General features: G+C 34.0%; 1 protein-coding gene across 1 annotated transcript in view; it reads left to right on the forward strand.

Moving 5' to 3' along the window:
- LOC123547271 (G-protein coupled receptor dmsr-1-like) overlaps nt 1–18227 on the forward strand; it is a 62958-nt gene that overhangs the window by 34468 nt on the left and 10263 nt on the right. The gene's annotated exons all lie outside the window — the stretch shown is intronic.

The following is an 18227-nucleotide window of genomic DNA, read 5'->3' on the forward strand; positions in this document are numbered from 1 at the left end:
AGACACATTTATGGAACTATTCATTACCTTGAACGACAGTAAAAATAGTTTTGTACAAATTTCATTAACATAATGGACGTTTTAGTAGCAGATTTAACTAAGGGGTTTTACTATTGCTAATCCGCAAAGGTTATTAATTCCATTTTATCTTTCATTACAATAGAGTACTTTCTAACGGTCAGTGAAAAGCATGCAAATTTTACAGTTAACATGACATGTACTCCAGGTAAAAATTTTGACATTTTGTTTTGAAACAGATATAAAAATATAAATGACACATTTGTGTTGTTTTATCAATCTTTTATACGAAATTAATGTTTGGCCTCATACATGTCACTTGCTGACAAACAGCAGATAATGCAGTTATGGTTTAAGCTGAATTGTCAGATTTATTGGGTACAGCGCAGTAAGGTTTCAGTCTGTTAACATCCGGAGAGTACAATGTAAATATGAAATAATTGGAACGTCCAAACTTCATAAAAGGCCTTGTACGAAAGTATGAATTTCAAAGCACCTTATCACTGCCAGTCTCATGTCACTGTCGAGGTTGTTCGGTTATGTAAAATATACAGTTTAGTTTATATTTGCAAATGGCTACGTTTTAGCTCTCCCTGACTAAAGTCACCAGAGCTATTGTGATACCCCAAAACGTCGACGTCAACGTCATGTCTTTACACCTTGTTAACGAGTCTCAGCCAGCTTTTACATCGATTATCGCTCGTCATAGTTAAATGAAACTTTGAACATGCCATTCTGGTGTTAATATTGACTAAAATACAAAACTCTGCTTTCATTTTAATGAATTATGCTCCTTTTTTTTTACTTAGAAATAGTTTCTTTTTTTTTTTCGCGATTATCATTTTAGAATTTGTATCCAAGAAACTACTAATCAAAACTGCATGAAATTTCCATACTTTTTTTCCCTTTTCCATGGTAATTCCTTCTGAATACCATTATAGCTAAATAAAACTCCGTACATCCTTTTGTAATCATAATGAATTAATGACGCTGGTCCCATAACACTTGCTGTCACATATCTGAAACCACGCCCCTTTATGTACTTGACCAGCTGTCCCTAATAATTCGAAATAAAATTTTGACTTTGACTATCAGCAAGTTAATATCTTAATAACTACTAATCACAACTAACGAATCATTTCAAACATCTTTTTCATGATATCGTAAGTGTAAGACATGCTTTTTCTTGACAGTATACTTTCAAATCTTTATCCGCTTTCCAACATTATCATGCATAACAAATCTAAAAATATAACATCCCTTTCATACTCTGCTATTGTTAAACTTTTCATTTTTTGCATGGAGCTTCGTTGTCTGCTGACAACGTTTGACGAGTATACCGAATCTGAATATTGCGTTAAACCTTTCAAACCGATTTCGATTTTAATCAAGCTTTGAAGTTCACTCGCGATTACGAAGAATATATCTTTTAAAGTTTAAGCTGAAATCGTGTCAGCAAAAATACAAAAGCTCCCAAGATAGAATGTCACTACAGACAAGTGAAAATCTAGTCGATGTTCTTGAACAAAATGAAAAGATAAAAACAACTAAATGTTTTACATGCTTTATCTCTAACTCGTGTTTTTCCGCTTCACTTGGTTATCTCTAATGTTTATAGATATTTGTCAAAATGGAATATCAAGCACACTAACATATCCGACTATCGATGAAAAACACTTGAAAATGCAGTACTTGGCTGTAAGTTTTTTTTTTCTGCTTAAAACTTGCCCTAAAAAAAGGCTTCCGGAGTTAGTATACTGGGAGCTTTAATTATCTTCTTATTTTCCATCGAAGTCCGATGTATTATCCGTAAATATGACTACAGATAGGTCGCCTCATTGTGAAACGGTTGATATCTCCTATACCATTGGAAGCCGATTCTACCAAACGCCGAGGTTACAACACTATTGTAGTTGTTTTGGTTTAACTGCTTTGCTATAGTTGTATCATGTTATTGTTGAACTAAACGCAGAGTCGACAAATTCAGAGCACTGCTTGGCAAAAACAGGATTATATGATATTTACTTCCTTTATTGACCATTAATGAAACATCATGTTTTTTTATTTCAGAATTTTCCTCGAACGATATCCTTACATTATACCTATTACGGCTGCTTTGCCCAAATATAGCGGAAAACAGTAAAGAAGTTAAAAGAGTTAACTTAAAATATAAATAAAGGAATTTCTTCTAAGATTTATAATCGTGAAGTTCACTTTCCTCAACCTCCGAATATTTTTTGCAAGAAAAGTGAGCATATTTACATTTACCTATATTTTCCAGCGATACAATGCAGGAATATTATTTTTACGCTTGCGGGGGAAATGTAGGGGCTTCAAAACTCATTTTTGATACTTTCCATCACATTAACATCAAAATAACTTCCACGGGCTAGAGAGCATGGACGGTAGCATGCATTTCCACTACCGCCCATGAACAGGCTCAATCAAACCGTCATTTTTGTTGCGTTCAGCGCCGACCTGTGGAGTCATACTTTTTTCTATTTTTGTATGTTAGCTTTTAGCTTTTTCCTGATTTTGTTTTTCATCTTTTGGAACAATTTGAAGACCAAATTTTACGAGTCACACGTACTTTTCACTCCGCCATTAATGATCTTTAAGGTCACTTTTCTCTTGCATCGTCATGTTTAAGTAATTCCCCTAGCTTGTTTTCTGAATGTTGGTGATTCTGCACGAACCTAGATGCCAAAGCAAGCGTGAAATCATGCCCGGTGAGGCACACATATCCTTTCCGCAGCCTTAACGTACTAAAACGTATTAGCGTCTGATAGCCCTTTCACGCTTCCGTAGAAACAACATTTATTACACGAAACTTATTTTGAAAATACTTCTGAAATGTCTAGGTCTGCAGCTCTCAAATACGGTTATATCTTACATCTGAGGCTTATACTGACACTCTCAGACAACATCAAAAATGACATTTTGAGCGATTTGATGAAGTTCCAAAATTATCAATGTACCCTTGGTCCGTTACGGACCCCTGTGGGATTTCTGTTTATCCAGAGCTCAAATATTTTTTCATAGACTAAAAGCTGACATGCTGTACTAAAGCCCAGGTAATTTCAATTCGTAATAAAGTGCTGAAAATTGGCTCCCCAATAGCAAAAAAAAATAAGTCCACGCGCATACATTTAGACGGGGTGACCCCTGCGCGTGACCCCTGACTATCTACGAATCAAAATGCGGCTTTCGTTTTCAAGTTTTGCATTTCTACTTTCATTTTATTTACTTCCGGAAATAGGTGAAGGTCGAGTGACGTCATTTTCTGTGTTGTCAAAAACATACATATGCCTTGCGAGATTGCATAAATATGTGCTGGCCGTCCTAAGGATATAAGCTTAATTATATCGGTTTGAAGTATAATTTAACGAAATGAGTAAGATCATTTTCACCCAATTTGAAATCGTGTCCGGATAGGCACCTAGGGTCTCCTATTTATGTCGGTATGAATTAAAATTCAACGAAATGAGTAATATCTTTGCCACCCAATTTGCTGACATAACATTAGTAAAGACGACCTGTTTTGATTAATAGCAATCCATTGTTTTCATTATTTAGCCAACTTAAGTGTTTTGTTTCCATGACTGTTTATCTAAAGTGTGCTCGCGTTTTAATGATCTTATATCACCCAGTTTGTTTTATAAATAACACTGCTAAATAACGAGTGGAAATACGAGAATGACTTGTATTATAAAAAAGGATTTCCATGTCGTCCTCCGCACAATTAAGTGAATTTACTTTCAGACCAATTTCACTTTTAATAGAACCTATTGACATGTCTGACAGTGGGAGTTTCAATTCCATTTCCTAAAAAGAAGTCAATGTTTACGTTATTTTCTATAATTTATCAAACTAGTATTACCTGTCACTTTCTGCGAAAATAACTTTAGACGTCTAATTGAATATATAGATAAGTCAGCAAAACTGGTTGGTCGACATATGATATAACATGTATAGTCAATATCGGCTTATTGTTCACACTGAAAAAGAGATCACCATATCTCGCCTCTTGTTGCATTTCGCAGCTAAAGCAATTAACCAATTTCCATGTTAGCTAACATTGCAATGTATATACTATGAACATTTTGAATGAGATATTTATTCATTAGATATGTATTTCAAGTGTAGAAAATCAACCTCAAATGTATTTAAAAACTCTGTAGAGTTGTCTTCACAATTAGATATGTAGTTACAGTTATTTGGTCTAAAAGAAACTAATAGTCCGTATTCATCTCAGCTTTTCAGATGTGAAATATTGATATGAGATCTTCTAGTTGAGCCTCTATGTTAGGTACTGATTCTAGGATCTGTTTGTTATATGTAGAGAGATATTTTGTGGATAAACATTTAAGTTACATCACATAAAAAATATATATCACTTATCTAACTGATTTTTTTGTCGTTTACTTTGTCAGCTATATTTATGAAATTCATTAAGTTTCTGAATGTAGGGTGAACGCACGTTTTTCGTCTCTTTCTTGAGTTTTTCTGCAGAAGGTTTTACGCGACCAAGTTTTTAGTTTTGTTTGAGAATTCTACATATCTTGCTCCGACCTTTATTACAGACCTGAACACTTATTAAAAGGTCAAGACCGGCCGTAGAGGTCAACATTTCATTTTTTCTGTCCAGTCAGTTTACAACTTCTTCTGTTTTTTATATACGTAGATGAACTCGAATATTCGTATATCTTCCACCATAATGAGACAATGTGTGAAATCTAAGACTTTAGACCCCTAGGTCGTGATCACACTTTGAGGTCAATTATTGTGTTATGTCATTATTCTTTATCGATGTTTCTATAACTTTTGTATAAATAAAATGATATTCAAATAACTTGGAATTAAGTTTCCCCATAGCAAGGGAATGAAACATTTAAACGTGCGGGATGTTCGCTTTGGTATCGGAACATGCTTCTGTGTCATATGGAATAAATTGTAGTAAACGTTTTGTCCTAATTTAGACAAATACTTTATTTAAATTTTGGCAAAATCAGTGTATTTTACAATGTTCTGACGTATATCCTTTCTAATGAGAGTTTGTATATTACATAATAATTGGATAAAACTTCCGATCATGTGAACATTTTGTCTTTTATATGAGACCCCAAAACTGCCATCATATGAAAGCAGGTTTCTTAACAAATATGTCATTAATCAGTAATACGGATGTACAATTACCATTATGTAGGTGATTGCTACAAGATCACTGCAATGAGTCGTTCTTTATTTTATTATCATTAAAAGGAAAATAATGTTCTCTTTGAATGTTTGTTTCCGCGCATCCGGCCAAGGGATAAAGTAAACCACGTACCTATAAATAAAAAGTTATATACTTCAACGGACCAATCATTTCCGGAAATAAAACTGCGACTGATTGATATATCTTATCTTAAACCAAACAGCATTGGTATAATCAGCTTATAGATGCGTTTGGAATTAAAATCAATCTGCAATGCCGATTCGCTTTATGTTTATCATTTGGTATAGATCAAACATATGTAGTGTAAACATCAAGATTTGCTTATTCATTTAAAAGTTCCTATATGTATACAGCTACAATCAAACTGCTGAATGTTCTGCGAGTCAGGAAGGGAAGGTTGACATGTTGTTTCTTCTTTATCATTGTTATATTTTCTGTCAGCGTTTTAGCCTCTAGCGTAATTGTGTTCGAATAGGCTTTCATTTAATGATAACTGACGATCTTGTGGAAGTACAGCATTCGTCTTAAGGTAGCAGTATTCCTCTCTATAGTCAAATTTTTGTTGATGTGCTAAGTTGTTAAAATATTATTACAAATGGCTAATTATAATCATCTCTTAAATTCAAAACCAATTGACAGTGAAAGTGTCTGAATTTTACACTCGGTCTAGTAGTAACGGTTTACCCTGGCATTAATTGGGAATCGATCCTGGATCGATCCCTCTACGGTAACATCATGTTACTAACATGCGATATACCTAATGAGATATATACTATGGAATTAAAAAATGTGTACTTCCGGCACGTGCACAGAGCGTGTGACTTCGGATTTTTTTGGAAGTATACGCTTTTTCCTTGTGCCTAATAAGCGCTTACATAACTCCGAACCGCAACGTCTTGCACATCATTACAAATATGGATATATGGTATACACGTAGTGTGCACTTTTAAATAAAAGCACCTAGTGAGCACAGTTCATATAAATAAATATAAGGGTGCGCCTATTCAAGAGGAGGAAATGACCTGTAATACAATACAATATTGGTAGTGTTGTTTTTATTCCAAAATCTACCTTTAAATTGATAGGGAATCTATCCTACGCGTAGCGACGAAAATGGGGACCGATCCCTCTACGGTAACATGCGATATACCGAATAAGATGTTAACTACGATTCGAATTAAAAAATGTGTCCTTCCCTGTTGTTATTGGACAGTTCGTTTCAAATGTTACGGGACGAATTGAAATCGGATCGATTCCCGATTGAGGCAGTGTCTTATTTCATATTATATCTGATGAAAAGTAGTTTACTGATGAAGTAGACTGCCTCGGTAGTCTAGTGGTATAGCGCCCTCTTCGAGTGCAGGAGGTCTTGGGTTCGATCTCTGGCCGCGTCATATCAAAGACGTAAAAATGATACTAGTAGCCTCCTCGCTTGGCGCTCAAACATTAGGAGGATAGTGCTAGGACTGGTCAGCCCGGTGTCAGTATAATGTGACTGTTTGGGGTATCATGCCAGGTGTCTACGACGTGATATTCCAGTGAGGCAGCTCTATAATATTGGGCATTGTGCCCACTGCTACAAGTAGACACCGTCATTTATATGACTGAAAAAAGGTGTTGAAAAAGACTTTAACACGAACACACACACACACACGCACGCACGCACGCACTCACGACTTCATGCCTTCTTTACAGAAGTGAATTAGTTTTAGAAATTGTTTCCTAAATCTAGAATGTGTGTTTAACGATAGAACTGCTTGTAAAGTTTCTATTTTAAGAACACACAGTGTTTGATACATCGCATAATTGCCCAAATTATGCGTAGCAGGTAAAACAGACAACATTTATTAAGTTATCAAAAAAATATATTTGTTTGAATAATTCGGATCTATGTGAATTTATTTTAGAGAAAGAAGAATTGGAATTTAAGCAATCGTGATAGAAAATAAAAGCTTGGCAGTATTTACATCTATCACTGCGAGCTTTTGTGTGATACCTGAACACATTTTCTTAATGGCTGCACTGATTGCTTGAACCCGTGGGATTTGGCATTTATTACATGGGATTTTTTAATGTGCTTGCGTATTTTTCTAATTAATTTTCTTTTTCTTTAATTGTGTTTTATATTTAATTACATGGAAAATCCATAACTTGATTTTATTTAGCTTAATGAAGACAAAACAAGATGATATTCTGTCTCTTTGCTAACAGATGGTGCATATTCCTTAATAGATATGTCAGAATGATTCACAGTTACTGTCAAACTGTTATCTAGATCAATTTCTACCCCAGCAGTCGCATGTAAGGTGCATGTATATGCTGCAAAATAAACGGATCATTTTTAAAGGAGTAGTGTGTTTGTTTTCCATCCTCGGTGGTCACGGTTTCGCTTTCCCCCAAGAACCCAACTGCTTCCTCTACAGTCTTTGACTTAGGCTTGAGTACAGGCCCGAATGCAGTGCGGCGTTACTCCGAAGTCTCTTACTTAGGCTCGGGTAAAGGCCGGAATGCATTACGGCAGTTATCGACCGTTGTTAAAATATGTTGTGAGAACTTCCTCTACAATCGTTAAAAAATAAAAATGTTTAAACTAAAAGGTTATTAATAAATAACCCTTCTTACTATTGATAAAAGGCAACCCAAAAAATCACCTTAGACGTCAAAGCTACCAAACACTTGTATCAATGAGCGTCCACGGAACAACATGTGGTATGCGACAGATGGTCCAGACAGCTGCGCACGCGCAGTTGTCAGTCATGGTCTAATAGTTTCTCAATTCCAATAGGCTTAAGCGAACATGAGCTGACAACTGCGCGATGCTGGTGCATACCATATTTGGTTTTCCAAGGCAGTATCAATTTCGTTACCCGAGGTAAAAGAACATGATTTTGAAGAGCAATCAAGATCAAAATTTATCGGCTTTGCACGAACTAGTCAGAACTTTTGGAATATGTTTTATCGAAAGAAAAATTGGAATTTAACAAATAGTGATTCTAGTGAGGAATCAGACAGTGCGCTCTTCAATCAATACAGTTATCTTGCATTTTCCCGATGCCTTATGCTCGTGCTGCTTTATTTGGTTACTAAATTCATTGGATATTAGTGATTTAACGGGGATAATACGTAAGTTGTTCAATTATATTTTCCTCAAATATTAATTCTAGTTTTACAGCTTCCATTATAATTTCTAACTAAAATTTACTTATATTGTATTTCATTTCAGATAAAAACGTATATCGATTGAAATGATTTTGATTAAAACTTTATATAAAAAGGTTACCTATTGAATGACGGAAATGTTTTTTTTTCTGAATTAATTTGTAGATGTAAGATAACTTGTTTTTATTAAAAAATTAGAGTTAAACTTAATAAAATCTGCACAATACTACACCTGCATACAAAAATTATGAAAACAGTTACTGATTCTTTATTCCTAATTATCATTTGTAAATGAAATTGAAATCTATTGTTTCTCAATCATTTATACACGTTTAAACGAAGTAAAATAAAACTGTAACTTATTTTGAAGTTGGTAATATCTCATGTTACTCTTAAACAATTTTTAAATTTTCACGTTCTAAAAAATATAATCTTATGCTATGAATAAAGTGGACGAATTAAAGAAAAGAAACAACACAAAATGCATATACATTGAAGCTGCGTGCTTTAATTGTTTCAAACTGTGACAAAGTTCTATTTTCGATAACGTTATAAATCAAAAACACAAACTGAATGAAATGTTAAGTCACAAAAAGTGATTGCACTAATAAAAATTCTTCTTTTCAAAGCAAAATTGAATATTCAATATGCTGTAGATAATTAGAACTATTTTAATGCATAAAAGAAAGATGTCCTTTTTATGTAATGGCTTACTGTATATTTGTTTTCTTTTTGAAGAAATAACATTGTACTTATTCTTGGCGCTCTCTCAATCTCATCAAAAAATGAGCCGTGCCATGAGAAAACCAACATAGTGGTTATGCGACCAGCATGGATCCAGACCAGCCTGCGCATCCGCGCAGTCTGGTCAGGCTTCATGCTGTTCGCTTTTAAAGCCTATTGGAATTGGAGAAACTATTAGCGAACAGCATGGACCCTGACCAGACTGCGCGGATGCGCAGGCTGGTCTGGATCCATGCTGGTCGCATACCCACTATGTTGGTTTTCCCATGGCACGGCTCAAATAAAGTTTTATTCAGTTGAGTCAGACGGATAAAGTCCACTAAAATTGATAAAGTATATTCAATTTAGACCATTTGTGTAATAATAATGCGCTTTCTTGCATACCAGACGGGGATTTCCGGTATTTTTACCGGTGCTGGAAAAATCCATCTTACACCCCGGGGTGTAAGATGACTCTCGTGCTTTAAATGACGTATTACGAACTACATATATGTAGAAGATTTATGTAGTTATTTATATTTTATTTCGAAAAACGGAATAAAAATCCAGTACCTTGACAGTTCCTCTTTATTCCTGATAGTATATTTCTCGATTCAAAACACGTTATTTTATCAAAAATCCATAACGTTACTCTGCAACAGATCAAACAAAACCAGAACTAAACATTGTTATTTGTCTTTGAAACGTCATGACGTCTTTCCTGTTTACGGACGTTGCTTTCCCGCGCTTTGTTTAAATACGCTGCTATAAGAAATAGTTCTAAAAAGAAAGCCGTTCGACTGATTTTATTTTTATTATTATTTCTTGATATCGGTATGCAAGAAAAAGATTCTGTCACTGGTTATAGGTGCAGATGGGAATATCCGGCTCTCGGGTAACTGTTTAGGCGGTAACTCGGTAGGAACCTCGTTACCGCCTAAACAGTTACCCTCGAGGCCGGAAATTCCCATCTGCACCTACAACCAGTGAAAGAATCTTATAATACAAGCTTTTGTTTCCGGAAAAAAAAATTGTTATTTTGAATAACATGTCTAGACAATGTCATAAAAATATAAAATAGAGAAACATTTAATACTGTTTTGTGCTTCTAGGAGTAAGTAACCTGGGAGAGTAATATACCAAAGTTCACTACCTCACCATTATCAAAACACATCTTCAAAGTAAACAAAATGTAACACGATTTGAAAAAATAAATTATCAACTTTATGTTATGTGTTGACTGTCACTGGACGTTTGTAATAATGATTAGCTTTTTAATGAAATTTCCACAATTGCAACGTATTACATTTTCACAGTCTTTTAGTTTTAAGATTTAATCTACCCTTACCTTTTATCTTTTTTTTAGTTTTTAAAGATATCCAATAGCTATCTTTCTCTAAAATACTTAGATACTTTTTTCAAACATAGAAAATATTTATTAAATATATAACTTAATCGTTTATGTAGAGCTACATTTATGATTAAATGTCAGGCAGTAAAAGTCAGTAACGTTTCGAGCAGTTCAAATAAGAAAAGCTCTGAGTGAAGTATTTATTCATTAAACGCTTTTAGGTGATTCAGTTTTTATGCTTCATCAGAACTGTGAAGATCTTGGTTTTCCTGATGTATGTGTGTAATTCACTTCTTATATCGTTTTCGCATGAGTTTGAAATTGTAGATTAATTACGAATGATTGATTGATAAGCACACTGATTCTATCTAATATGTTACCCCCTGGTACATTAAACATTTCTTCCATCAATCTTTGTTTAGAAACTTAAGCTGATTTTTGGTTTATCCAATAAAGCTAGCTACACTCACGCCCTAGACATGTACGAGTATTTACTAGATTGATAATAAATGTAGAATTTACTTGCGGGCTAATCCACATTTTCCGTAACAAAGCTTTTCTTTGCTTTCTATATAAATACAAGATAACGCCATTAATCCTGTACAACATACAAAAGAATTCCATAGGTGGTGAAAGGATTTCTTTTTTCAGTTTTCAAATATCCTGAAAAATGTATCATTAAAATATCGTGGAGTATTTTCCAATGTAAATATTTTGGCCATTTTGGATTCGAAAAAAAGAACCTAAAGTATTTTAAACTTAGACTTTTTTGTTGATGGATTGTGATAATTTAGTTCGTACATGTACTAAAACAACATTTCCATGCAGACATTCTGTAAGCATTTTATCAAAAATACTTCTTCGAAGTTATTAGTTTGACAGATTTTTACTGTGGGAAAAATGAGTACAATTTCGGCAATGAAATTGATACAGTAAACGTTATTTTACAGTGAAAAAAAATCCTATTTAATACATTCGGAGGCGTTTAGAAAATGATATTTAGCTTAAATTTGGATCTTGCATGATAATGCCAAAAAACCTTGTTACCGATTCGGCGGATTAAACAATAGCTCATTTATCGCATTTCTTCGCTTATTTTGAATTTTGCATTGAAAATATACCTATTGTATTTGCTATGATCATATAAAAACTTTCGAGTTTAATTAAAATCATCTCCTTTTCTGGAACGTAATTCTAATGAAACGGCACGAGAGCCGCTCAGACAGGTGGTCAACAGCCGGAACCTATCAGATTGTTTATCTCGTAAATAAGCTTTATATCGATAAATGTTTGTCCGATCCTTTATAGCTGGACATTATATTAGTTAGTTTGAACGTTTGGATAAACATTCATAAAGATTTCCAGATTAGATTATCCTATATTTATGCCTACGAAATTCAGCACAGTTCTATGAACTACTAGACTCTGTTCAACCACCCTATTAATTATTAATTATGATTATGATATATATGTTAATATTAACATTCAACTCATTATTGTGAATTATATGTAAAAACATGTAGAATTACTTAAATTATTTATATATTTATATAAAAGATTTTTATATATTCAGGTATATTTATAATACATGATTTAATTATAAAAAATATTCATATATTAGATTATTTCCTTTAGTTTAATGTCAGGGTTAATACTAACACGTATTGGTTAAAGTTATTCTTAGCAGAAATATATATGAAATTTACTATTTTAAATAGATATTTTGTATTTTTACTAAATATTAGAATTAAATTAGTGATTCGGTGTGATTCCAGTGTCTGGTCAAGACTCATGTATTACACGTCGGAAAACATGTAGTGATCTGATGTTTGTATATCAGAAAATGGAAAATAATTGTGAATTGAAAGCTTTCTCGGCTTATCGCAAGTCAAATTTTGCTAAATGATTATAGGTTTATAATGTATCAATCATCAGAGAGTATCTATTTATATCTAATTACGACTCGTACAGACATAAAATGATTGAAACCTTCTTCTTGTTCAGACGTCTTTTAGCTGCCATATCGTTAAAACGCTGCGTTACACTTAAAACGCATTTAAAAAAAATATTTCTAATGGCAAACTCGTCAGGTTGTTCGGTCTTTTGTTGATTTAGATACAAGTATATGTTTGAATCTGTGTTATGCAAATTTTCCACTAAAAATGCACGGTAAGCTACCAGTTAAGGATATAATGTTTCGCAATTAATTAATACAATAATAGAATGAAAACATTTGGGTGGTACACAGAGACAAAATATCAAATATAAATCATTGAAATTTATGAAATTACAACGAGCATTCTCAATAATATGTTTTCTTTTGTGAACACAATATCTCACATTTCAACACACGGCTATCTTTTGGTCGTAAAAATACTTCGATCTTAATATAATGAAACAGATAAATATGCATAGTATATCAGCCACGGCCAAGAAAGACCTAAACATGAAGCTAAACTGGCACGATTGCGAGAAGTCTATGCTAAAATATTGGACCCGTAAACACACTTGTCAGTGCTTACTCTTGTTATGCAATTCAGCATTTTTCGGATGTAAATGTTGCTGAACGTGCAGATGACTTTCCGTAAAAACCAAGGAATGCCGAAAACTCATACGGATAATCTGTTAGTTATAATAATTTAACAGATAAGTACGGTTGTATCATCATGGCATACGTTACTAACATTAGGATTAGCATTGTGTTTATATTAGGAAAATGAATGTTCATATCACTTTTCATGGCAGTGGGGCCCATTTATTTGTTCAAGGATTTATGGTAATAAGTAAAACTACAACAATTGTTAGGTCTTATCAGGAAAGAAAAATAATAAGAGCATCTATAAATTTATCCGTCATCGTAATGAGAACAATCTAAAAAAGACTAGTTTCTTTACTGAAAGCTCAAAGACAAATTACACTTCCATTAGATGAGGAAATCGTACGACGTTAGTGTCTGTTTAACATGAACATTACAGGGACTTACAGTTTGTACTTTTGCCATGTCTTGGGTTCAGCAGTTTATGTGTTACGTGGCGTTTAAATGTTCTTTAAGTATGATCTTTTCAATTTCATTCAGGCTAAGAAACATATGTATATCAGTTAAATAATAGCCATAAGTGTGGATGCTTATGTAATGAAATAGAATATCATATTTTTATCGAGAAGTGTGCACTTATTCGTACGCGAAATAATATTGCGCTCCTAAAGTCGCGCAAAATTTCCGCTGCAGAGCTCATGCATATTTCCTGACATTATTATCTTTAAATATTTCCACTCTACAAGATAGATCTCATTGACAAACTGTATGTATGAAATTATGTTTAATAGAGTTCCACTTCATTTGCCAATTGATAGGTAATTAACTATAAATAACTGCGAAGAACATGTATATATTGCGTTCATACAAAGTAGATTTACCTTAATGCTATTCAGAAACTGTTTATGTAACCATATTTTTACATTTTATCTTGCTTAATGACATCTTTAACGAAATTGCATGGGAACGAACCTCCCTTGATCAAAATGTATATCTTAAGGTTTAATCAGATATCGTAACATTAAATCAACTTCTTGTTTAAAGTGTTGCCTACTGCCTCTCCATTATCAAATTAATTTAAAAGCCACAAGAAGACTTGAGCGCAATTCAATCGGCGGAAATAACTTTGATCTGACACGATTTAATCAAATCAAGAAATTCCGTTCATTTTCTCTTGAGATTTACTTTGAATATATTGTTTCAAATAAAAGCAGAAAATGCAATGATTTCTTGTTAAAAACGGCTCTGAATTCAGTTTCTGGTGAAACACATTTGACTTTGTAAATATACACGCAAGCACTTTGATTTGCAATGTAATCAGTATTATAGCTAAACCATTAACCCATATGTTTCACATCTTGAATTAAAAGTGCCGCGGCTTTCAATGTTAGTATTACGTGTCTAAGATGTTTTTGCATTATCACTGAGCTGTAAAATATTCAAGTCTTTCGAGACAAAAGTCAGTTAAGAAATATTCAAACATTTTACTGATTAGATTTTCAACAAACTTCAGTCAGATCTTTATGTCTAAACTGATCGCAACATTTCGGACACATATTTCTGTCCAATAATTTTTTACAGATTGCACAAAGCAGAAAATTCTTATTACAGATAAACTGAGCGTATTCATGTTTTGAACGTGTATACTGTACACGTATGTCTCAAAGTCAATGTATAATTAAGCAGCTTAAGTGTTTTCGTATAGAGGTATCATTTACGATTACTAAATATATACGTTTTGATCGTGGTTTTTAATGTTTATGAGATACAATGTTTAGAAATTTGGCATGAAGAGTAATTAGTGTGACGACTAGTGTTCGAGTTGTCGGCCCTGATTATCAATATACATATGGGAACTATTTCTAAGACCGGATTTACATTCTAAGATGTATTTCATATGGGTTAGAATCATACATGATGTTTAAAGAGAAACATGTTTGGCTCTGGGTTTTCATGTCTTATGTTTCGAACATAATATCAGTATGGTACAGGTTGCGATAATTTATTTTTTTGCAGTCAGTTAAACCCGTGAGCTATCTCGTTGATAGAAATGTAAAGGTAGTAATCAAATATTTTAACTCGGAAAAATGTTACCGGGAGAAAAAATACGAATATCAATATTTCATTCAAAGGCAGGAACAATTTAAATTATCTCACACTTAATATTTTGTTTGAATCGTATATTCAAATCTTAAGCAAGATCCATTTGAATATTCCGCTTAGATAGCTGATGATGCGGATAGAAAACTGAGTTGTTCTGTTTTAACCAAGGTACCGGGTAGATACTTAAAATGCAGATGTTTTCAACTTTAATTAAAGCATGCATATTTCGGCTTTTCATATATTTTCATAAGTGTATGGAAATTCAGTTGTCTCAATAAATTATCATTTTCTTTAAAAGTGTTAGTAGATATTTTATTTCTATTTTCTCTTATGTATAATATTAGTGACATCATTTCATTCAGTTTATGTATTATCACCATGTTCTATGTATCTATTTGACGACATCCTAGTTGTTTTGAAAAAGAACGTTTAGAGAAGCCATGCAGTTGTGCTATACCACGTGTTTTAGGTTTGCAAAATGCACTTTACTTAAAAGGTATCATTTAATGGGTTGTACATTAAAACATTTGTCGCATTGAGATTATTAACCGATAATTCTAAATGCGTTTGTGCTTTTAAAAACACAAGTGAGATGTCGTTTAGTTCAAACCTATTATTTCAGATGTTAACTACTGATAGTGTCACACTCGGGTGCATGACAGTGTTCGGTATTGCACAGGGCATTTTGCGTCATAGTCTTAAGTGTACTTAATTAACTGGGCATTTAGCATATGGAAATATATTCATATATTATGATATGTCCGGATTATTGTTTCAGAATATATATTTGCAAAGTCGTGAACAGTTCAAAATTCTGTCTTTTAAGCCTTAAGTTGTTTACAGAAACTAAGCCGAGATCGTTTCTATATGTTGGAAAGTATATTGACTGAAGTTTAGCAGGCATAATGGAACTGAAATATAAAAATATAAGACACTAAAAAACTCATGCACTGTATTTCTGGGTTCAGTGGAAGTTGTATTTGTGTTGGGCTTAGAGTTACACCGACACAGCTAAGTCATAAGGCGACTTTTCCAGCTTTTTATATAGAGGAGGACTATTGGTGTGCCGCCTCTGGGCATTTTTTGAGGCAAGAGTTGGCTCCTTGCTACAACAACTGGCCTTACATAAGACAGCTTGGTGGCTTCCACACATGAGCTATTGTACACCCTTAGCGAGGTTTCGAACCCAAAGCGGTGCAGGGCAAGCGATTTGAAGAAAACGTTCTTAATCACTCGACCACGGAAGCCCCTCCGAATCTAAAGTTGAGCATGTTTATACGTGCAGTTAAAGACACGAATCAAATCTGAGCATTTCTATTTGCAATAAATAATTCACGGATAGTAACCTTGCAAATCACGTCTGTCACATTACTGTCAAGTTCTTTCACTTAGAAAGCAGCAAAATTGCGCTTAAAGGAATAATTCTGTTTGTTTGTTTCACGTTGATTTATTATTTTGGCTGATAAATACGGGATTCTCTATCTTAACAAGCATGCCAGTCGGTGTATTGTAATTATTAAGAAATATTGTGATTATCATTAATGACGTAGGATCTTAAAATATCGCTCATAAAACGTATCAGAACGTCAGACTTGCCTGTAGACCATTTTAGGCTATTTACGATAGATCAAGACGAGGTGCCTAGGTACTAATTCAAACGTCGCCGCTAATATCACGGTATTTGTTCTGTTCAAGAGTTTATCAGAGAGAGACGCAGTACTCTTTCTTCCAGTATAATCATTACTACAGTTAGCACCTCGAAGCTTTTAGGTACAATATAATAAAGCATCGAGTATATAATTTTATATGAGCCGTGCCATGGGAAAACCAACATAGTGGGTATGCGACCAGCAAGGATCCAGACCAGCCTGCGCATCCGCGCAGTCTGGTCAGGATCCATGCTGTTCGCTTTCAAAGCCTATTACAATTAGAGAAACCGTTAGCGAACAGCATGGATCCTGACCAGACTGCGCGGATGCGCAGGCTGGTCTGGATCCTTGCTGGTCGCATACCCACTATGTTGGTTTTCTCATGGCGCGGCTCATATTGTATTTTTGCACGCAGATATGAACGCATTTAGTTTGTGTAACACCTTGTACATCAATGGTTCAATTATTATTTGCTTAAATGGAGGACTGGCTCTTGACATTTTACATCGCCTGATAAAATAACATTGTGTCAGCTTACAATAAAACCTTTTAATATCTAATTTAATGCACAGTAAACAAAGATCAAGTTGCATAAAGATGACTTTTTAAGACACGAAAACTATGGAACGCCGTGTTGTCTTTTATGGACATTTGTCATGTTATTCATTAGTTTATTTACATATTTCATAGCGCTGAACTGCAAACCTAATCATACTTATCACAATTAGCATTACCGAGTGCACAATCTTCTCGTGGTATTAATGAGTAAACGCCGTAATGCTGGGAAAGCCAGTCTTTTAAATCATTTGTAAGTTTAGAACGTAACCAAGCAAACTAATAGCAGGTTAGTTTTATTTAGTCAGGTTCATGAGGTAATGAAATGTGTAATACTGCTTAGCACTGAACTGCCCGATCTCAGTGGCCACAGTCCAGGAAAGATGATACTTTAATACTGCTAAAATTAGCACTGAACTGCCCGTGCTCAGTGACCACAGTCCAGGAAAGATGAGACTTGTAACAGCTCTCACATGGCACTTAGAGACTGCTGTTGTGTTTAACCAAATCTTCTAGAAAAATCCTTCTGAAACAAGATGATAGCTTTCAGTTGAAAACTCGATATCGCGAACTCCCTTTTCTCAAAATTTCGGATATCGCGAAGACATTTTGCAAGTCTCGTCCCGAAAACACGTGTGTTAAATAATATTTTAAATAGAATTTCGGTTATCTCGGAGTAACACGTTTTGACTGTAGTTGGTTTGTTTGAGCCTGCTCACAAGTGGTAAATGTGCAGCCTCCTCACACCCAATGATAGCGACTTAATCGGCACGCATTAATTGTAATCCATGATCGCATCAGGGTTACTAGATAAATAAAACACATCATGCATGTAATTGATAAATCTAGCACTTCTGCTGTTGTCTTATCATTCATTTACAACAACAAAATATTGTATCGATCTGAAACCATTTA

This window comes from Mercenaria mercenaria, chromosome 9 (genome assembly GCF_021730395.1).
Source record: "Mercenaria mercenaria strain notata chromosome 9, MADL_Memer_1, whole genome shotgun sequence".
In the NCBI taxonomy this organism is placed as follows: Eukaryota; Metazoa; Mollusca; class Bivalvia; order Venerida; family Veneridae; genus Mercenaria; species Mercenaria mercenaria.